General features: G+C 49.5%; 1 protein-coding gene across 3 annotated transcripts in view; it reads left to right on the top strand.

Annotated features, from left to right (window-relative positions):
* LOC149342159 (uncharacterized) overlaps positions 1–23,030 on the top strand; it is a 174,303-nt gene that overhangs the window by 49,696 nt on the left and 101,577 nt on the right. The gene's annotated exons all lie outside the window — the stretch shown is intronic.

The raw sequence follows: 23,030 nt of genomic DNA, 5'->3' as shown, positions 1-23,030 counted from the left end.
GCCGGATCACGTCGTTGCTATGCGATGCTGATTTCAAACATCGTTTGTAACTTGTCCTACCGAAAACAAGGACGGGAAGATTAGTTGCGATTACAATCTCGGAACGTATACAAGCACTGCCCAAGGTCCTATAGAGTATGCGTCTGTCTTCAAAACGCGTTAAGCTAACGACGTCGCTGAGTCAGTGGCCTTCTACCTCGCGTTAAACCCTGTATTCCGCGTGCATAGACGCATTTGTCATGGGATTGCTGTGCGCTTGCGTTCACTTCCTTGTACTGTTCTGCCGATTCCATACGTCGCGCCCTAACGGCACGGGGCTTAACCTCTCAGTTAGTTCCTTTTCTTTCTTTAATTCACTCTAATTTACGCTCAGATGGCGCACAAACTCGCAGGTGCGCTCTGTCGTCGGTTGCGTCTGGCCTTCTTGATATAAAGAAACTTTAGCGGGATATGCGTTTGGCCTCAGGGAGCGAACATTTCAAAGCGCATTAGCATCCTTCAAACCTGACTAAAGAGATAGGCGTTGCCAAACGGTCTCACTTTCCGTAAATGTGAGGCCTGTGGAAGGTTGCACCATGGGGCGACAGCGCCTGTTTTAAAGGATTAAAAACATTTTTTCATATACGTCGTGCAATATACAGCACTTCCTGCAGCACCCCACCTGACCCTAAACCATACAGCGCCGTCGCGCACTTGCTTCCCCGCTTGATTTCAGTCAAGGGAGTAATTACCCATTAGAATCGACCTGAGCGACACAATACGCTCCTCTTAGGCTCGATTTTGGAAGATCGGTGCACCTATTAATCTTCTATCCAGCGTGCCCGAAGCCCCCTGGACATGCAACCATACATGCGTATGCGACCGGCTGCCCCATTGGCCCCATCGTCCTGGGCGCCCATCACGACAGACGTCCGCGACGCGAGAAAGACATGCGCAGGCCTTGCCCCGTCTTCCTGGGGCATAAGCTCAGGAGGGGGAAGGGGAGACTGGCTTCAGTTGAGAGGAGGACGGCCCTGCCTGACCGAAACTCGGTTAGGGTCAACCAACCCCGGCGAGTAGAAGCGCTATGCAGCCAAACCTGCGCGTCTTTCACGGAGAGTGGTGCGGCGCGCCAACTGAGAAAGGAGGCACCCTTCAGTCAAAACTGCACAGTGCTGCTGCTGCTGCCGCCGCGGCCGAGAGAACACGTCCGAACACTTTCTCCCGGCATTGGATCGGGGTCAACGACACGGCGCGCGGAACGTGGAGACGTCGTTCGTCGACACGGTCTCGCCGGCGCCGCCGCGATGTTCCTTTCGCTCGCAGAGACGCACTGGCACTCTGGCAGGATCGACGCGGCAGGCAGCAGAGGGGTTTGCGAACTTCCATCGCGCGGTGGCAGGTCGGGGAAAAGACGGGAAAGCCGAGCGGTGAAGGACGCGCGGCGGCGAAAAATGCGCGCGAGTAGTGACAAGGGCGCAGCAGGCCCTAAAGTATACGTACACACAAACGCCGTTCGGGCGCGCGCACTTTTTATTCGGGCAGAGCGAGCGGTGGACAGCCCGCGTACGTCGGGTAAGGCCTGTCGATCTTCTCAGTGGCCGTTCGCATCGCGGCGGAGAAAGGGAGAGGGTGGGGGGGGGGGGGGGGGAGAGAGAGAGAGAAGATGACTAGCGAGTAAACCTAGTTGACCTCCATTTGGGTCCGGTGTAGGCCGAGGACAGGATGAGGAGAGCACACGCGGTGCGGCACTTCTGGTGGGGGCGTCCGGTGCTGGTTTGTGGAGGAACCGTACGGAAGCCGCGCCTCAAGCTCTATGAATAAAAACTCTCTCTCTCTCTTTCACATTAAAGAAGGTGCATTGCTGGTCGCGTGCACGAGCGCCAGACGATAATCGTCATGCATCTATCAGCCTCTCCTCCAATTGCTTCCTCATTCTGCTTCATCACGCCGACCTCTCTTGACAAAAAAGGTTAAAAAGAAAATGAGCACCCCATTACGGAAGCTTCAGCTTAAGGAGGTAGTACCATATCTCCGTCGTCTCCGTACTCTCAAAAAGAACGCGATGTTCAAAGTTGGCAGTTTTCGTTTCATTTGCACTCGATTGAATGCCCACAATTTCATCGTGCTGGACTCTAAATTTCAGTCCAGAAGAAAAAGTAAAGAAGGGCCGTAGTCTTGCGACAGTCTTGGCACAAAAAAGGCATCTGAAGAGGCAGGTTCTGCACGATCGTAGGTAGTGAATGTGTTTAATTGCAGCGATTAACTCATCACATCAGTGAGTACAGCTTAAGTAATGTGGGCTCGCCACTGCTCGCTGCTCCAACCCCCTAACCCGGGCAGGACAGGGAAGGTCACGCGCCACATGAGGCACTGAGTTATACGTGCTGGCGTGTGTTCCTGTGGGCGTACACCACAGCCACGCAGCTTCAGAATGACGGGTTTCTGAACTAAAATCTGGTTTCTGAACTAAAAACTTATATTGGGAGTATCAACGGCTAGCTACAAGTATTTTTTTAGGACGAGGCGCCTAACTTTAACAGTTATATTTAAATAATTTAATTCCTTAGCCAGGTACCAGTTAACATGACTCTCCTGTTTCTTGACGCCTGTCACTGGTGGTATTACCGTGCCGCAAAAGCAATGTTTATACTGCCACAGGCCATTTTCTGAAATTACTAGTAAACTCCGCTGAAACGTCATATATACCGGATGTTTCAACGAACACTTTCAGAAATTTTTCTTTCTTCTTTTCTTTCTCTTTTTCTTTTCTTTCTCTATCCTTTCCACTATCCCCTCACCTCTTTCACTTCACTTCCACACACTGCCTGCTATCCTTTATTTCCGCTGCCCCAGCTCAGGTGCTTCCAGCAGCGATGGCAGATGTCGGGGCTAGCAACAATCTTTTTCTTCCATTTATCATGTTTAATAAAAACCACTTACCGCTACTACTATTAGGCTTTTTGGGGTAAAATATGGCTTTTGTGGCATAGTATTACCATTGTTGGCGGACACCAGCAAACCGGTGAATCGTCTTTAGTAAGCTGGTTAGCTAATTTTTAATAATTAACTTTTTAACTAATAGAGTTAGGCGCCTAGCTACAATAAGAGATTTATAGCCGGCCGTTAGTAAAAGCCATACCAGGTTTCCGTGAATAAACAGTTTCATTCGCAGATAATATAGCCGCGAAATAAGCCTGCAGAAATAAAAATACGCGCGGACTATTTGCTTCTACGGATTACTACGTATTACTCCGCCGGTGGCAGAGCGGCAAGCCGCCACGGGACTGGCTATAGTGTACTAGAATACTCTCTAGGACTGAGTAAAAGGCACTCACCGCGTTGGTCGACTCCGCCCACCGTACAGGGAGAATTAAAAAAAAAAAAGGCGGGAGCCGGACGTTAATTCGATTTAAATAGGGAAATCTGCCAGACAGGGCAATAAATCGCAGTTTCTAAGAACGCTCGGAACGTGTAGATTGAGTTCCCGCGATAAAAAGGCGAGTTCAGATTCCTCTTCACTGCACATTTAAACAGTATGGGAAGCGCATCATGTCTCATATATCCTTTTTTCACTCTCGCCCATCAGTTGAATGAACGCGCGGTAAATTCTAGGTTTGACGCTAAATGCAAGGTTTTCAACTAGTTGCTTTCAAGTTCCATTAGAACAAAAGCAACAACAAAAGAAGCCTTTCGTGGATGCAAGATTCCTTCTATTGACTATCTTCGCCGCTATGCGTTCGCGTAATGCCGGGCTGCGAAGCGTAAATTTCCTCATGCACTCGTGAAAGCGTCGTGCTTAGCAAATGAAAGAGGATTGGAGTGCCAGAATGCGTGGCACGGCAGTGCGCCAACTCAAACGTCGCCGAGCTTGACAGTCGCATAGGACTGCTCCTCTTTTTGTGTTTGCGCTTTCTTTATTAGGGTTTGATGCCGGAATGGGCGTGGCGGAAAAATGCGGCACGTTAGGAGAAGGCAAGTGAGCGGGCGGCAGCAGCCATCGGAAAGTCATATGAACGGCCAACAAGCAGGCAGGAAAATAGGAAAGCTAATACGCGCACGAAAGCACCTAATTTATGACGTGATATGGTGTACCGTATTCATGGGAGCAAACTGGGTTAGTTAAGTTGTTTCAAATAGAAAAAGAAAATGATAGGGCACTTCTTCCCATTTGCTCGGCACTGCTAATAAAAAAAGCTGTTAGCTGTACTGTACTGCCCGCTGAGAGCAAGCAGTTTAACAATAACTTTTTCTTTAATTCAAACCTAACCTAACCTAACCTAACCAACCCTAACCCAACCCAACCTAACCTAACCTAACCTAACCTAACCTAACCTAACCTAACCTAACCTAACCTAACCTAACCTAACCCAACCCAACCTAACCTAACCTAACCTAACCTAACCCAACCCAACCCATCCCATCCCATCCCATCCCAACCCAACCTAACTTAACTCGCACAAAAAACCGGTCACCTGGTTTTGTAGCTTAGTTTTCCTCGTGTTTCGCAACGAACGTATTTTGTTTCAATTTTTTCCCCCTTTTTCTACGCCAAACACGTATCTTTAAAAAGCGATTTGAGTAGCAACCTAAAAGATTCAGGCGTGAATACTAAATGCCCGGAAAAGTATTGCGCTGCTAAATTGCCGCTAGCCAAGAAACTGAGCGTTTAAGGAAAACTGAAAGCTGGACTGCATTGCAACTCCAGGCGACAAGACTATAGCAGCGCCTCCAGGAAAGGACTGGAGGAAAGAAACGCTCAAAGCTTATAAAATTGCTAGGATCGAGACTATTTGATAGAAGCATAGGAATTCCAAAAACCGAGAAATATTGCGTTGCGGTTAGAAAAAGACTGATACGTAATCAGCGAAAATTGCTTCGGTTCAGCCACGGCACGCACCCCCAATAACTACGCGTTTTTATTCGCTATAGCACTACTGCGTAGATAGTGAAAAAAGAAAAAAAAAATACTGTTTCAAATAATGCAAGAATGTACGCAAGCAGGTTGAGGATACAACTACCCAGAATAAAAACTGGCCATTGCCTGAAGTAACATGCGAAACTGCAGTGTGGGAAATTGTGAGACGGTGCTGCGCCTCAGTGTACTGAGCAATGTCATATACAAGTGCAGCCCGTCAGATGTCCAGACTCATTATCGAGTCGCTTCACTCCGAGCTCGGCGGGTGGCGTACGTGACCGACTGCGGCATTTCCCCCCCAAATCTTGCCAAATCTAGCGCCATTCCGTTGCCCTTGTGACGGGGGAGGGGGGGGGGGGGGGGGCTACATCTGGAGCTACCTTCGTGTCTGTCTGAGTACAAGAGCGTGTGCTACATCCGCCGAAGGCTTAAAGTGATTAGCTGCTGCCAGACCTGCTGCAACAGATCGATGACCTTAGAGGTACAAAATGTATACGTGTATATCGGGGTTTTATCTTGAAATGTACCTCTGCGGTAAGGTGGAACTGAAAAAACAAAAACAAAAAAAAAAAACAGGACGTCCGCGTGAAGGGGGAAGGGGGGGGGGGGGAGTTAAGAAGGAGCCTTTCGTGTCAGACTCCACGTCTCGCAGTGTCGCAAGGCGGTAATAAATAGCAGTGCACATGTCGCTTTTCCCAAGTTTCGAGCACATCGTCTTTTTATTTTCTAGTTCTGCAGCTTCTTTAAACCCCGAATTTTTACTTCACCTCACCAGGATCTCTTTAGGAGTTCTTGATTTTGTATAGAATATTCAACAGCAAAAAATGGTACAGGGTGGCAGCAGCGAGAGCTGGAAAACGCAGCTGTGGGCGACAAGCATCTGTGGCACATGATGGTGGTCTACGTGTAGTGCACAGGGCATGCTTACACTACAGAGGAGAGCTGTAGCCAAGCCAGGTCTGTGCAGATCGTTTCCTTATCACCATTTGACCTCCCTGCCTTATTTTCGTAAACTCACGAACCATAATAACACGCCATATAACCCCTTGCTCGACCAACAGAGCAAGTGCTCCTCCGAGAGCAAATTTCACTGCAGAGACCTTGTTGGTCGGTAACTGCCCTGAAATCCGCATAACGACCGTCTTTACGTGCATGCATACAAAGTTCGCGTAATCTCAAGCCCCACTTTTATGCTTCCGCGAATAGCCTTCAGATGGCGCACCTTTACGACGACATGAGCGGCACGCTCGTAAAGCACCTCGAAATGTCGCGATGCTTTCAACACGCAACAGCTGTGTAGCGGCATCTGCTATAGAAAGACAAAAACAGAACATGAAGGGGACGAAAAAAAAAATGCGGTCCCGCCCGCCTACAAACACCTTCGTCTTGGACGACATCGTGGAACAAGAACGCTCGGCGCGCACACGCGAAGCGATAGCGGGAACACTGCTGGCAGCAGTCGCGGTTACATCCTGTTTGGGCCACGAAAAGGCCACACGCTCGCGTTACGACAAGCAGTGCGTATCGCGCGTACGAGCCAGCGAGCCAGTCTCGAAGAACAAAAGCGAACAGGATTACCTGGCCAGGCAATGCAAACTAACAAAGGACGCGCAGCGCGGGCGCTCTTTCCCTCTCTAGTACGCGCAGCGCGAGCCACAAATAAGCGGGCGAAACCGCGGCAACAAGAAAGGCGCAAAAAATGATAAGAGAACACAACAACGGCTGAGCAGAGGAGGAGGCGAGAGCGGCGGCACCCAACCCGGTTTTGTTTGGGCCCATTGACGTCCTAAATACCGGCGCGCGACGCCGCGACTGGGCAAACGCGAGCAGCGGTGGAGGCACGGGAGCTCCTGTCAAATTAAATTGACCTCATCGCCCTTTTCCTCGAGCCTAAGTTGGACGCGGGCCACTCCCGCGCGCACGCATTTCCTTCGCCGGACGACCACCGCTGCTCTCGGCAGCTCGTCGCCCCCCTTTTGTCCGCCGCTGCCCGGCGCCAATCTCGGCGCACGCGACTGCTACGCGCCCCCCGCGGGAGAACCGCGCACTTGCCTCTCCTTCTTCTACCTCTTTCTTTCTTTCTTTCTTTCTTTCTTTCTTTCTTTCTTTCTTTCTTTCTTTCTTTCTTTCTTTCTTTCTTTCTTTCTTTCTTTCTTTCTTTGCCTCTCGTGCGGAGTACGCTGTTGCCCGATGCTGGTCTCGTACAGCCCTCGACTCTTCAGCGTCCGTGGATGCTCGTATCGCGAATGAAGCTGTAAGTTTCATACATCAGGCGCAACGCTGTGAAAGCTAGTGCTCTTGTTTACGCTGCCTACATCAGCGGTCAAAAAGTAATGCGTACGTTGCGATGAGCGAAAATTAGCAAATGGTTTGCCTGCAGGATTATTACATGATATATTTGCGATGGGCTTGATTAAATAGGCTCTTACTGCTGGCAACACGCTGCCGCTTTCTCGTGCCTCAGACCACTTGGCCACAAAACGAGCGTGGAGGTGCAAAACAACGTTGCACCAGATGTATGAAACGGTATGTAGCTCTATCCAATCGGCCTCTCCCGGCCTACGTCATCAGAGCACGCGCTTCTGGGACGATGGGCAAAACATTCTGGGCGCCGAGCGAGCTATGAGAGGGAGAAGAAAGGATGCGACGCGTGGCGAGCCGTCTAATCTGGAGAAGAAAGGCGGCGAGGCCCGAGCGCTCGTCGCAAGGTTTTAAGTGGACGGTTTTTGTCCACCGGGCAACTTCCCTTTGACGTCACGTTGTTTACGCCAGAGGGACGCCTAATGCCTAAAAATGATGATTATCATCATCAGCACACTCATCTCCACTGCTGGTTATAGACCTATTTCGCTGACCTCCGATAACACGTGCTGTCCTGTGTCAGTTGTGATCACACTATATACCCGCGAACGTCCCATGTAATCACCTTTCTTTTTTTTCCTGCCACCCCTGTCACGTTTAGTTTCCCTTCGAATACATTCAGTTTCCCTAAGGGACCATAGCTTACCTGCTCTTCGCATGACACGCCTTGCCCATGTCCGCTTGCTCTTTATTTAAGCTAACTACAATTCTTTCGGTTTTCGTCTGTTCACTGTGAATGTCAGCATTATAAGAGCTGCTGTTGAAGGTCCTTTTATGTTAGTGTAATCCGCGGTGTTTTAAGCAGCCCCCGTCAGTGTACCACGCCAGAACTATATAGGGGAGGAGGAGGGGTCGGACACCCATCTTAGTGGAAAAACGCCAGAAAAATTTTCGATCGTTGGGACTCAAACTTTACAATTAGCTGAACTGCCGCTCGACGCATCCATAACTCCGTGAAGCTGCGTACGATCGACCCACGAATAGACGCGCCATGACCGTCGGCTAGCCTAGTTAAGTACAAAGGGACGCTGAGGACAATTCCATCCAGCTTTTGTTGTCAGTAAAATGGGATTATCTAGCTCCTTGTGGCTATGCTGACGTTTGTTTGGCAGCAAAAGACGCATTTGGGCCTAATAAAGTGATATTCTCTATCTCGCTCTCCGGGACTCAGGAATTTGGAGTTGAAAATGGTATGCCTTTTCCCGCCACCCGATTCAAGCGCGTGAAGTTGAGGCTGTTGCGGACTCCGTGATCGCTGACTGGAACTAGATGGCAGTGTAGTCTAGCCAAAGAGGTTCGCGAATAAAAAGGGAATGACGCCATCGCAGTTCGCTTGTGTTGACGACGACACCTGTATTTTATTGTCGGTTCTTTTTAGCTTACGTATAAAGGCTCCGTTTTGAGTGGGAGTAGCCTCTTTGCCGTTAGAACACGGTAGTCAATCTGCCAGACCACGCATCGACGGTGCACGAAGTGTCTCCTTGGGCATGCTCGGCGCGCTGCAAGTTTGACACGTGTCCGATCCCGCTGTGAGTGCTGTGCTGCCACGTCTGTCGACGGCCTTTTCAAATAATGCTGGCGTAATATTGTATTTTAAGTGAAACTTAAACGCTTGGAAGAATGTCTACGCCTCGCTTCTTGAAAGGGATATATAAGCAAATACATAATATATAAGCTGATATATAAGTTTCGAAATTCATAAAAACGCTTCGTGCGCCGTTTTTGCGCGGTGATGTTTGTTATATGTTTGCTGTAAACATGCATTTCTGCTGCTGTTGCTCCGAGGCCACGGCTTCGTCAAGGGTACGTGTATTGCCCATACAATAAATAAAGAAAGAAAGCAGGCAACTCTTATTTGTTTCCAATGTCCCCTTTAAGCCCAGCAAAGGACATGACCTCCGATTACTGTCATTACTTCATGCCAGCTGCGTCCACCTTGTTCCTATACAGATCTCTCCAGCTTACCATTCCATCTGACTCTCGGCACTCCTCGATTACTTTTTCCTGCTCCTAGCATCCGTGAGATGGTGGTGATAGGGGCAGCAGTCGAATTCACCATGACACTCCGACAGATCGCCGACTCACAGCTGTACGCACTGCGTGACCTGCATTTCTACTTTGTAATTTCAGCTAGATTAAGTTCAACTTCCGTTTATTCGCTCGCCTGTGCCGCTCTATTTCTGTAGCTGTTATACACCTTGTGCGCATGCGCGAGTGACGCACGTCACTCGCCAGACAGAGTGACGCAGACGCGGAAGGAGATTGCGCGATAAAAGCAGCGCACGGAACGGGAGTCCGCGACTTCTTGAGTTGCACGCGTGCTGGCCACATCGAGGGACACGACCGATTGTGAAACTCTTGTGTGAGTGTTTTTCGCCCTTCTTGCCGCCTCCGTTTTATGTTTATTTATTTGTTCGTATTTTCAGCCGTCGTGCTACAGCTTTACTTTGGCCTCGCGGTGCTGCGCTATGTCGCTTTTGTTTTCGTACACCGCAATAAATAAACGTGCGGTGAGCTTTTCATTGGAAGTTTTTTTAGACCGCGGTTTTCCATAAGCCTACATGTTGCGGACTCACTAGTCAGTGCCGTCAGAATGTACGACGGTGATAGACTTTCCTTTAAGGTGTATACTATGTGTAAGTTGTCATTCATATTATTGGAGGGACAGCCGAGTACAGTGCACCGCATTCTTATTTCTCTGCTAATTTCTTTCTTATGTGCACTCCCTAACGACTGGCAGTGTTTATCGCAAGCTGTTGTTCCTTGAACAAACTATTCAGTGATGCCTTGGATTCATTTAGGCCTAGTATTCACCAATTCAATTTTGGATTTAGGCCTAGTATTCACCTGCAGAAACATGTATGTTGGAGCCGGTAGGTGCGCATTTGTATATAGAGAAGAAAGCTAGCAGAAAAAGACTGCGCACACAAGAACGGCGCCCGGAGCTGAAATTATTTTATAAATTTCGAAAAAGCGCTCCCGCAGAGCACGACGCGCGCGCTCTAAACCATGTGCATAAACATGTCCAAAATTCTCGGGTAAAAAATTTGAATATTGGGAAATTGTAAGGTATGCTGCTGTGGAAATACTGATGATAATATTCCATCTTCCTATGTGTAGGAAAATCTTTCTTTTGAAGTTTTTCCATAGCTCGAACCGAGCAGATAAGAATGTCCTAGAAAACCAATAGGCAACGCTTAATTGTGACGATAGCAAAAAATTGCAATCCTGTCGATGCGATGAGGGGGGGGGGGGGGGGGGGGGGGTGTTATATTGATTTCTGTATTGAAATCGCACAATATATGAAAAAATTTTCTCGATAAACTCTTTACCGTTCGAAAATGGTTTTTCTCCATAATTCTTGGGTATGCAGAATACAGATTCCTTACCACCACCAAATCAACGATGTCATATAAATGTGTGAACAAGAGGCGACTGCCAGAAAACTAATACTGCAGTTAGCGTGTCTTGGCCTTTCACGATTCGCTCTTATTCATGTCCTGAGATGTTTACAAAGACGGCATCATTCACATGTCGGTAGTTGCTGACGTATCTTTCGCTAATTCGTAAAGGAGTTTGGCCAAAGTGTGAGAAAAACTAAGCGAAAAGTGCGATTTTCTGTTTCAGTGTTACATGATTGAAAGTGGCTTCGAGCTTGAACAGGTCACATATGGACTATCGCCGCAAAAGGAACGTGAGAACATAGAGATCCAAAACCAAACGAAGACGTCAGTGGTTCAATGACGTCAATTTTCGTAATACAACCAGCTCGTTTTTTGTCTTTATCTGCGCAGTGAAGTAACTTCTTGGACGAAACATTGAAGCTGTTTTGATGCGTGTATATCAGCGTGGTCTTCGAAATGCCGGTAATGAAAATAATTGAAACGTGGAGGAATTCTTATTTTTCCAGAGGAGAAACTTGTAGGGGAATAAAACAAAAACAATTAGTTTCAACTCGACAAAGGGTACAACGTCCCCGTCGTGGTCACAAATAAAACTGGGCTGAATCAAGGAACGAAGGCGCGATAAAGTGCGCACGACACAATATCTCATTTGTCTCATTCGTGTTGACTTATTCATGAACGACATAATTCCAGCTACACCGACAAGTCCCAAGCCAGAGACTATTGTAAGGGACTGCGTTTTAAAATTCAGTTCACGCCATGAAGCACACGCAGAACACCATTTCAGTAAAGGTAGACACCCTCGAACACTCTTATTTCTTTTATTTTGCACCGGCAAAAACTTGCACGTTTGAGAGTTGCTTCACATTAAAGCTGAATTATAGTGAAATGTAGGGCTTAACGTTCCGAAGCGGTGCGTGGGCTGCGAGGGACGCCGTGGTGTGGAGGACTCCGAATTAATTTAGACCATCTGGAGTTATTTCTTCAACGTGCACTGACATCGCAATGCACGCGGACATTGTTTCTTTTTTCCTTTTTTTTTTCGTTTTGCCTTCATCGAAATACGGACGCCGCGACTTCCATTACCAAGCACGCTTCGCGGGACAGTCACTTCGCCACAAAGCATCCGAGACTGCATCCAAGTAGCGCCAATCCCAAGAAACATGCGCCCGGCCCTGCAGCACGGTCGCTGTGCTTCTAGAGCGAGGGCACTCCAGCGATTGTATGGCTCCAACGATGGTGTAAGATACACGGATGCTGCCATGCACTCGAACCAGGCGACCGCCGTAAGTGTTGGCAACCACGAAATCAAGACGGAGCATGGCTACCTCGTCACTGAGCACTACCGACCCGACAGAAGCTGAAGAAGTCGCTATCGCCTTAGCAACCACCACAGGAAAAGAATATACGTAATCCGCCTCTCTGGCTCCCAAGCCGTTTTGCGCCGCTACCATGAGGGCAAGCTTACTTCCCCCGCTTTGAGGGCACTCATCAGCCTCAGGATCAAGGGCGTCCGCAGAATTTTTTGCAGGGGGGGGCCCCGTTGGTGCCCCGGGGGGGGGGGGGGGGGGGGGGGGGTATGTTCGTAACAAAAAGGCGCTATTTGCGGAGTAAATTTATTTATTTATATATAAATAAAAATTAAACAAAATGCACACATGAAAGAAAAATTACAAACAGCAAATTAAAGCGCGGCTAGGAGAGGTATATTGGAGTTTATCAACGAAGAAACAACTAAAATTAATAAAAAATGCAAAAAGATGCTATATCACTTCGTGGAGAAGAGTGCTCAGTCTTCCTGCATACGGGTTCTCGACTCACCCGGATTGATGACCAGCACACAGCACAATATGTTCGCAAACACGCAACTACAGTCACTCAGTCAGTCTTCCTTGAACAGCAACTGTAGGCGCCTCGGATTTTTCTGGGCGAATTGCGTAATTACACGTGTGATAAATTCACTTCTGTGCTTCATTACACGCTCTCGGTGCACACTCATCATACACATTGATTGGAAAAACTGTTGAACGCGTACGTTGAAAACAAAAGACTATATATACAACGAAAACTTATTTACAAGATAAATGCACGCTCGCAGCTTCATACACCTCGCTCCATCTTGCTTGCGCATCCGCACAGTCGAGCAACCCCACACACACTGCTCGCCGCTCGTCGTTTTCTCGTCCGCTGTCTTGGTTGTTCTCAGCTTCGCTGACAACCGGCCACTAAAAACACCCAAGCACAAACACAGAGGCGCGCACACGTGCGAGGGCTTACTTGCCGCAGTATCCCCGAATGCGCACTTTGGGGGTGAAAGGAACGCCGCGCAACTTCCGAGGGGAAGGGACACTCGCCACTCCGGTCGGAAAATTTGTTTTTGTGTTTTTATGGGGTTCAGAGCCCCAAAACGACTCAGGCTATGAGGGATGGAGTAGTACAGAGTTCCGGGTAATGTCGACCACCTGGGTCTCTTTACCATGCACTGACACGCACAGTACATGGGCGCTGTTGTGATTTGAGGCCCAGCCAGAGGTGACAGGCGAGCCAGGCAGGCGCCATCGGGCTGCGTTGACCAAAGGCGCTGGTTTTCACAGAAGACGCAAAGAACGCTGGTGTGGGGGCGCCTCGGGAGACTGCGTCGCCGTGAACAAAAGCAGCTAATCCCCTTTGCCGGAGATTCTGAAAGCGGCGCTTCTACCGAACTGCGCTACACGTGGATCGGAGGAGACAGCGAGCGGCGGCGGCGCCAACTCATCGCCCGCTTGCCCCTGAGCAGCCCGACAAAGCGGGGGTGGACACGGCTGATTTGTCCTTCCCTCCTTAAGAATTCATCGGTGACCGGCGTAACGACATAGGCGAAAACAAGATGCCCCGTGCACTGTCTGCCTCCGTGTCGCTATCTCTCTAGAGATCAAAGAAACAGACACCCATCTCAAGGCGGCTCGAAACACATGCTCGCCGGTGCCGCTGTATGTCTGGAACAGGTCGCCCTTCAGTAGAGCTAACGATGGCGTGGTTTGAAAACGGCGGAACGACGCACGCCCGGACGCGGCATTTCGCAGATGTGACCATGCGGGGCTGCTTTTACCCTTTTGACTGAGCGCACCACCGCCCCTGGTGTGCGGCCATCACTCACGGTTCGAGTGAGTGATTTTCCAGGGGGGTGCAACCGCCCCCCCTTGCCCCCCCCTCCGGACGCCCATGCTCAGGATCCCACTACCACAAGCCAAGCTTGTGCGGACTGCTGGCCATGAGCTTGTACCTGAAAATCGGCAAGCCCATGCCGTAGCCCGAGCCTGCGTACACTGGGTACCACATCATCCGAATCGCCTTCATTCCCAGACTGACTACGCCCACTGCAGGACAAAGGCCTCTCCCATATTTATTTAATTCATCCGGCCCTGTGCCAGCTGCGGCCGCCTTATCCCCACAAACGTCTCAATCTCATACGCCCACCTAATTTTCTGCCGCCCATTACTACGCTTGCCTTCTCTTGGAATCCAACCCGTTACTCTTGAAAACCAGCGGTTATCTTGGCTTCGCATTACATGTCCTAGCCATGCCCATTTCTTCCTCTTGATTTCGACTAGGATGTCTTTAACCCGCCTTTGTTTCCTCACTCACTCTGCTCTCTTTGTAACTTTTCTTTGTATAGCTCACTGCTGTATCCTATTTAAGCTGAACCCTTTTCGTTAGCCTCCCGGACATTTCTGCCCATAAGGGAGCAATGGTAAGACGCAGCTGTTATATACCAAACCATTTCCCCCATACCACAGCCCATCCCCAATCAATAATATGAAATTCTCGCCCAGCAACGAGGACAGAAGTTCTCTTCACCCCCGTGCACGTGTACGGCTTCGAGAAGTCAGTCGGAAGGGATTAGCATTCCTTTCATGCGCGCCCTTCGGGCCATTCAGTTATATCTCTCCCTTGCCGCTTGATACTACCAGGGAATGCTGTCTATGCTACTAAATTACTCAGTGCGGGAAAAAACTTGGCTCTCTCTGCAGTTTTGCCATAACAAGCTTCAACTGCACTGGCAAAGACAACTGCGTTTCCGGGAAAGTAATCACCGCTTGATTGAGGAAGCATTAGGCGCCTCCCATCGAAGTGGAGACTTGCTTGTTGAACCTCCCGGCCGCCAGGAAAAGAGACATGAAGGCGCGCTTTGACTAAGAATGCGAGGTGGGAAAACTGAGGGGTTTCTTCGTCGTCGAACGCCATGCACAGAAATGATGGTAAACATCTGAAGGCCCTTTATAGCTTCTGTAGCCCCTCTATAGGCAATATAAACTAAAAAAAAGGGGAGGGGTTGCTCTAAATATCTCTATAGCTTTTTTATAATGGGTGTACAATGTATGAAGCTATATCCACTACTGCCGCCTGGTGTCGCGCAGCGGCAGTTCCTAGGTTGCTGTGAGGTACCTATCAATGAGGGCTGGTTCGGCAAGCACTTGAATTCATTTGAGTTAAGATACTACAATGATCCTATCTTTCCCTCTGCAGCATACCGAACATATAGGCAGTCTGGTTTATGCAGGTTTAAGTGCTTTTATTAAACAATGCGGCGAAGCTCGGTTTATTTTATTTTCAGTGTTAGTTTCAGTTTATGGCCCAACAGTTGTATTAGGTCTGTGTCAAGAGGAGAGTTCCAATTATTATTGCTAAATTTTTGCGAAAAAATATAATTCTCGAAAACCCTACGGCCTGTTGTGGAAGCACTGTGATCTAATGGTAAGCCCAGAATTGCTCCACACATCCTCGTGTAAGGGCCCCTACTGGTAATAATCTATTGACGTTTATTTCGCTCCTATCTGAAGAGAGAAGAAATTTTGAGGGGAAACATGCAAGCCATACGAAACCACTGCCTGCCGCTTTAGTAGTGTAATCGCTATTTTCCTCGTGTACGCACCTCGAAAGGCTGGTGTTGGCCGCTTCCTTTGCGCATTTCAACACAACAACATTGTCGGAGGGCCTTATACTGGCCACGTATTCGGAAGTTTGGACATCTCCTTGGAGTTACGTCTTCGATTTGTACACGGCGCAGGTCTTGACTCTCGGCTATGGTCAAGCACGTTGGCGCCGTGTTTGTATATATTCTTGCTTCTCCAGTCCTCATTGTCGCCCGCAATAACCTTCCCCTGTCCTCCTCCTCCAGGCACAGAGTGGCAGGTCGGAGAATCAGTTCAGGCAACACCCTCTGGCCGACCGGAGAGGTCGGAGAGACCGGAGAGCCTTCCCTCGCAAATAAACGTCCCTACAGTCGTCAATCTCCCTCCCCTTCGCAACACGCACAAGCACTTCATCGCAAACGCGCACCCACCGCGGTGGCTCGGTGGCTAGGGCGCTCGGCTACTCAGCCGGAGTACCCGAGTTCAAGCCCGGCCGCGGCAGCCGCGTTTCGATAGAGGTGAAACGCAAAATGGCTCTGTGTGCGTTGGGCTCTGTGTGCTGGGTCAGTGCACGTTAAAGATCTCCATTCGGTCGAAATTCAAATTAATTCAATTCATTCTTAATTTTCCAGAGAACTGGACGGTCTCCAGAGCTCAAACTTGCAGCCAGTAACTTTACTGGGCCCTGGAGCCTTTTGCAAGGCAGCGGCAAGATGGTTGCGGAGTAGGGTAACAAAATAATTGCAACACTATGTAGAAAAAGGTACCCGGAAATAAAAGACCTCCGGAGCCCTCCGCTGCGGCACCTCTTTCCTTCCTTCTTTCATTATCTTTCATCCCTTCCCTCACGGCGTGGTTGAGGTGTCCACCGAGATGTGATACAGTTACTGCCTCAAAAAAAAATAAAAACACTAAACGCACAAATACAGCATAATTTCAAGCGTGCATCAGTCGTTCTTCTCTCCCTTTAGCTGCACAGGGGACAGGTGGCCGAAATGGGCACGTGCTTCAGCGCGGAGGCAGCAGCAGCAACGCTCGCGCAGTGCATCTCCGCCCGTTAGATCCTCACACCGATTAACTGCTCCTGGCGGATGCGACGAAGGACGGCGCAAGCCGTCCGTTCCTTGAGCGCGCGCGCGGACGCGTGCGTTTGGTTATTGCGCACGTTCCGGGTGCTGGGGCGCGCATTTGCATAGGCGCGGCGTCTATCCGTTTATGCTCGCCGGGGGAGGAGTGCTTGCGCCGTCGCTGCCGCCACCGATGGCTTCTCGCGAAGACCTGTTTCTGCCTTTCGGTGCCGCGGTGGGCCGCGCACGGTCCGGTTGCCGCGGCGATCCTTGCCAGAACGGAACGGATTCGGCCGGCCACCAAAAAGCGACGGCGGGGACGCCAGCGACGCTGGCTGGGAGTATGCAGGACGCTAGACTCGCCGCCGCCGGCTCGTAGTTCCCGAAGCGAAGGGGGAGAAGGCGCCCAGCGCTAACCGCGGGACTCCCAGCACCATCTCACTCCTTCTCTCCTTCTTTTGGTAGAAGTTGCCCAGTTCTCGGTTCCAGAGATGTGCAGCCTTTTGGGTCATGCAGGGCGGCTCGCTCTTCGTTGACAGCACGTTAATTTACGAATGAATCTTTGTGTAAAAAAGTAATTTTTTGTTCTACACTTCGCCTTTATATTCGCGCTGCTAATCTGTGTGCAGTGTCCTTGTAGCGTTTTCAACTAGTTATTCCGCGTGCATTGCCTACTACGAACTCTATTTCAGTGACAAACTTTGGGGTGTATTTGTGAAACGTTTTAGATTATTAAATGTTTTATATTATTAAACTCTGCACCTACGTTAGAAAGAGCGCCTCTTATGTGGAGCAGAGGGGTACGCAGAGCTACGTGCGTTTTGTTTTTGTTCTTTTGTAGCAGACCTCATAAAAGGTGGATGTACAGACGGGGACGAAATTCTCTAGACTGCATGCTCCGTAAACGAACCGGTATAGCTCTATTATTATCCGCCAGCTGTAGACCATGCTGTGAAGATAAAGATGGTAGCTTTGTTCTTTCATCGCCAAAAGTGTGGTCTCCAGCCAGTGGCTAATAATAGAGCTATCGACTTCGTTTACGGAGCACGTGGCCTACAGACTCTTGTCTCCAACTGTACGTATGTCCCAGCGACAGGCACATTCCGGCGAAAAGTAGTATGCGGACATTGGAACATGCATGCCCGCGCAGTCATGAATCAGGCTTCAATTTGACAGCTACTGCCACAATGCCTGTCGGTAATGCTGATCTTCTGTGTGTTCTGTTGTTCTCTGTGATGGTTCTCTACAAATCTATCCTTCAGCGTTCGTCACTGCACTCAATATCCCAATTGTTTATCCACCGCAAATGATGCGGACTTATGTCATCGTTATATAGCAAAGATGTCTTTAAATTAACGGGCGCCGCTGGAGGAACGACGAAGTTCCCGAAACGAAATTATCAAGTCGGGGAGGAATTAAAACATGCGCTGGCAGGAGGCGAGCACTGACTTTTACTGGCTTATTTACGCACAGTTGAAACACTATCTTCATAATTGGTTGCGTGTCTGAGCGCTTTGTTACAAAGCTTCAACTACTTTTATGTACTGTGCAGCTGACCCGCGGCGTATAACGCTCTAGAATCCTTACGTACAGTATGTGTCATACTTAGAGGGAACACGAGAAATGGTTAAACAAGCTTATCGCCGAGCAGGATATAAAAATTTTATTGTCGGCTTAGAGCTAGAATGGAGTATTTGCTAGCGGGTGGAATTCTTCGTACAGGATCCCATTGGAGGCTCTAGCGGCCTTGGTTCTATACGTTTCACCTCAAATCAGGAGCGCGGCTTCACGTTCTTTGCGCCTTTTTTTTTTTTTCACTTCTCAGTGAAACGTACGGTTCACGCCGTTAAAAGCCGGTTTAACCAGTTCTCTTGTTTCCTACAGTATGACACATACTGTACAGGTGCGAACAGTATAAAAGTGAGCATTTATTTCGCACTCAAGAACCTAACGTTATTTTATTTCTATTTCGAAGTTGGAAATGGAGCTAAAAGGTCATGTTTCTGGACAGACAGCCATAAGAAAAAAATCCTGAGGATTAAATGCTTTCTGTATGCCAGAAAATAGTTACCCTGCATATAGCTTCAACTTATGCGGAGGGCGAAGCATGAACGACCTAACTGTGTATTCCGCCGCTCCCAAAGCCGCTTCGACCAGAAAGGCAAAAAATGACGAAATCCTATGAGTTTAACTGCGCGTGCTTACATCCAGACCATTCTTAACCAAATATTATCGCTACATATCGCGCGTTCAGCCTGAAACAAGAACGTGTTTAGACTAGCGTTTTGCCCTCTGTATGTTTTCTCACGCGTGCCCGTCAGCTCCTGCTCTTTTACAGCGCTCATAGATCATCAACATCCACGGAAGCGTCGAACAAAACGCTCATTTCGAATCCTTTTACGCGCGCAGCTGGTCGTTCCTTCGAGCGCCAGCCAACGAACAAGGAATAAAGTCAGCCCGAAGCGAGGGAGTGTTGTTTGCTTCAGCGCGCAGTAAACAACGCTGCGCGGCCACCTCGTTCGATCCGAGGCGAGATAAGCCAAAGCCGAGAGACCCAGTTCAGCCCACGAGGTGGGCGCTTAAATCCAGTGTAATGCATCCGTACCTGCTCCTCTCGTTCATGTATGCATCCTTCCTTTTTGTTCTCGCGCGTCGACCTTGGACCAGTAGCCTACGCGATCCGACCTTCGCTACATACGCGACCCGGTTTAAGGTATCTTCACTGAGGTCTCGGATTTCAGCGCACGAGAATTAACAGCGGCGATTAGCATTTGCATGAAAACCTCGTGTTCAGAAGCTTTACAGGCGGCAGCCTTGAACATTGACCTCTTTCTTTGCCCTCCCTTTCTCTCTTTCTTTCTCGTTGTTTCGCAAGCATTTGCTATCACAGTGCCTGCAGAGAGACAGTTCTTGCGCATCGTTGCGCAAATCCTCCGGATTAGCTCAAAACAGTGCGCGCCGTAATAGTCGCCTCGGCGATGTAGCACGTGGAGTGCGACCTCGGTCGTAAGAAAGTGAAACTGGCGACAAGGTCGACAGCGCAACAACGGCAATGCGCTTCAGGTAATGCGCAATCCTGTTCTTTCATCGCCGATTTTATCGACGGTGAACGCCTCGTGCAAAGAAAGGGCCAATAACAGCGTTGCCTGCGATGAAGCAAGCAAACAGCATCCGCGCAACTTAGCCTAGAAACCCTTTTAATTAACTGCGCACGCGCCCATATCGAGGTCTGTGCGTACACGGGGAGGGGGTGCGAGGGCCGGCCGGCCGCCCGCACCCTTGTCCTTAACCTGGATCCCGAATATCTGCACGTTTTGAACCGCTCGTTGCGTTCAACGCGGAAATTCGAAGAGAAGTTTCCGCCGTCCGGTTGGTCGATCAGCCGCGTGTTGGAGACGGAACCAGCGGAATACGAAACACACAAGCAAAGCAGTGTTGTTCCGCTTCGCGTCTTCGGAGATCGTGACGATTATACGTCCCTGTTGCTGGCGGGGGCTGCGAAGAAGCAGCGACGGCTCAGCCGCAGAGAAGGACGCGTTTTCGTGTCACGCCGGTGCCAGCCTCGCTTCTCAAACAATTTACCAAAATACCCACCCCGGTGTGGCTTAGTTTAGCTTAGGGCCCAAATCGCAGGTTTGATCCCAGTCGCGGCAGTCGGAACTATGTTGGACGCGAAACGCAAAAGAAGCCCGTGTGCTGTGCGATCTCGGTGCACGCGCCCAATGGGGTCGAACTTTACCCTCAGCTCTGAACTACAGCCTTCCATAGTCCATGCGCATCTCTGAGACATTAAACATAACATAACGGATCATTTTACGAGAGCTATAGCGCCACCTGGTCAGGAGGTGAATTTAACCACAATGTAGTTCGCTCGTAATAACGATCCATGATTGACGCAGGCACCTTGTAAGCTTTGGCTACCGTGGTCAGCTATCGCGCACGCGCCTCCCACTAACAATCGGGTATTTTATGCGAACAGATTTGTTCATTCAGACCCTGAAATAATGGTTAACCAGCTCTAGTTTTGCACGATGTCTCCAGGTTTAAGTGCACCAGTGAATGTGCAACTCCATGCTATACTCTAAACCAAATGTGGGTAAAATTAGTCTAAGTGCCCCACTTCGTCCTCACGAGGACTTAGCCCGTGGGGGGGGGGAGGGGGGGGGGTCGCTAAACCTGGCTGTTACCTTTATTTTCTCAGGGCGTAACGGTTGCTTTTTAAAAGAGAGACCTGTTGCTGTTCATCGCTACGGAGCATCGTGCAACGACGACAGAACACAGCGCCTCGTTGTGTGTCCTCTCCTTTCTTGTCTGCTCCGTAGCAATGAATCCATACCAACTTGCCCAAATAGCCATTCTAGCACCTGTTTCTGTGGCTACGTAGCTAGTCTCCAATGGATAAACCCCTCTGGCACTGCTAGTCCTTTCCGGCCAAGAGTGAGCGACCGCGAATAAAAAGATTAAAAAAAAAACAGAGACGCTATAATCGTACATACGACCTGTTTGCATCAAGGACTAAGCCACAGCGAGGAAAGAAGAAAATGGATAATGCAAGTTTGCCTATACTGATGCAAAGTTGTTCCCATCGATGATCGAGCAGCTTCGGGACAAGATGACTTGCTTAGTTAAAAGCAACGCCTTCGGCTCCTAACCAGTTCCTGGTTATGGCTGCCGCATAAGAAAGCTGTCGCCGTCCAGGACCAGGGCCCAAGGCGAGCGCGGTAACTGAGCATACTGAGTGCGAGGCGTGACCGATGCCTCTGTACATTGCAGTAGCCGGTGCAAAACCTCGGATATTCCATTCTCAGTTTCCCCTCACAGCGCAATCATTTATGCGCGCTGAACGAGATGACATTTCGCTTTCTCCCCTCCAAACCGTGAGGCTGGAGCTGGCGCTGCCAGCCGCTGAGCGGAAGCCCGTTTGAGTCCGGCGTAGCGCCAAGCGTTAAATGTTGCCAAATTCGTTGCGCAACCACGGCCGGACAGCATGCAAAGCCCACAGGCGCTTGCATCGTGGTTGCGCCACATCTGCGCATATCCGCGGACATCTACGGCGCGGTGGCTTTCATATGCTGATGAGTGCGAACGCTGCTCCGAGCTTCAATATAATGCCAACACCAGACGCATGGCCTTCGCCGTGAACGCGGCACCCCGTTTGCAATACGGGCAGCTGCTGGGCGAGGAGGAAATAAAAAGGGTACAAAAAGTGCCGCACATAATGCGCGACTGAGTCCACACTTCTCGCGCTGAGTTTCTTTTTTAAATCTTTTGTTTTCGCTCTAGCGCGTCTTTTTTTTTTTTTTCGCGCGCTTCTGGCCCTTGAAACTGTGGGCTTGACGAGGGAAATCTGAGAAATCGCGCGTTTGCGCTGGCTGCGCGCGCTTCGACACCGTAAATCAAGCGACTGTCTCCATTTGCGTCTCACGCTGACCATCAGGAAGCCGTGGACGCAGCTGGCCCCCCAAGGTCACGGACAGTATAGTCGGTCGTGGCTCGTTACTCACGCTCGACAGCGGGAGGAAAACTGTGCGAAACTGGAGGACTTATAGGCGAAGAACTGACTTCAGTTGCACAGAATATATAGAGCTGCGCCGGAGCCCATATATTAGAGGGCACCACCGGCAGTGCCTTCTCATTGCCTTCACAATAAGAATGCAACTATACCGGAGACGATGAGGCCTATGCTTATGTTATTAGGTGCATACTGCTGTGATTAGGTACATGTCGTTGTGATTAGGCACATGCTGCTGTGATTTGGGCACATGCTGGTTAGGCACGTCATTAAGTCTAGACAGATCAGCCAACGTCAGCAGCCTAGTGTATCGCTGGTTGTACGTTTTACTTGAACTATTTTCTGCACCCTTCTCTTAATGCCTCATTCTCCCAAAACCCTTTCCCAAAGACAAGTACACGATGTTGGGGCTGGGGACGCAGGTTAAAATATCTGTTATTCGTTAATCATAAAATGAACAAGGGAGGGGAAAACCTCAGTTTGCTAGAGCCTAGCAAACTGAGCCTAGCTAGAGCCTAGCAAAAGGCTCTAGCAAACTGAGGTTTTCCCCTCCCTTGTTCATTTTGTGATCACCAAGGACCATCTACCGCACCCTCTCTCTACCATGTTATTCGTTAAGGAACTTCTCACTCTACTTTAACTTCCAGATGCAATTTTCTTCGAATATGGAAAGAGAACGGAAAGTACCGAAGAAGAGAGGAAAACGGCAATAAGGTAACGACACGGTAGCCAATAATTCGCCGACCAGGCACCTATCGTTCGTACGAAAAGATTCGGAAATGAGTGCTTAGAATCTGAAAGCGCGAGTTTCTTCCGCGTGCAGACAGGAAGAATTTTGCATTCTACACTTTTCTCTTGTTCGGTTCAATGGCTAACTAATCCGGGCTGCCTAGCTAA

This window comes from Amblyomma mixtum, chromosome 5, assembly GCF_055824585.1.
Source record: "Amblyomma mixtum isolate Tamu chromosome 5, ASM5582458v1, whole genome shotgun sequence".
NCBI classification, from domain to species: Eukaryota; Metazoa; Arthropoda; class Arachnida; order Ixodida; family Ixodidae; genus Amblyomma; species Amblyomma mixtum.
The sequence above is the reverse complement of the archived record's forward strand: the minus strand, read 5'-3'. Positions and strand labels throughout refer to the sequence as shown.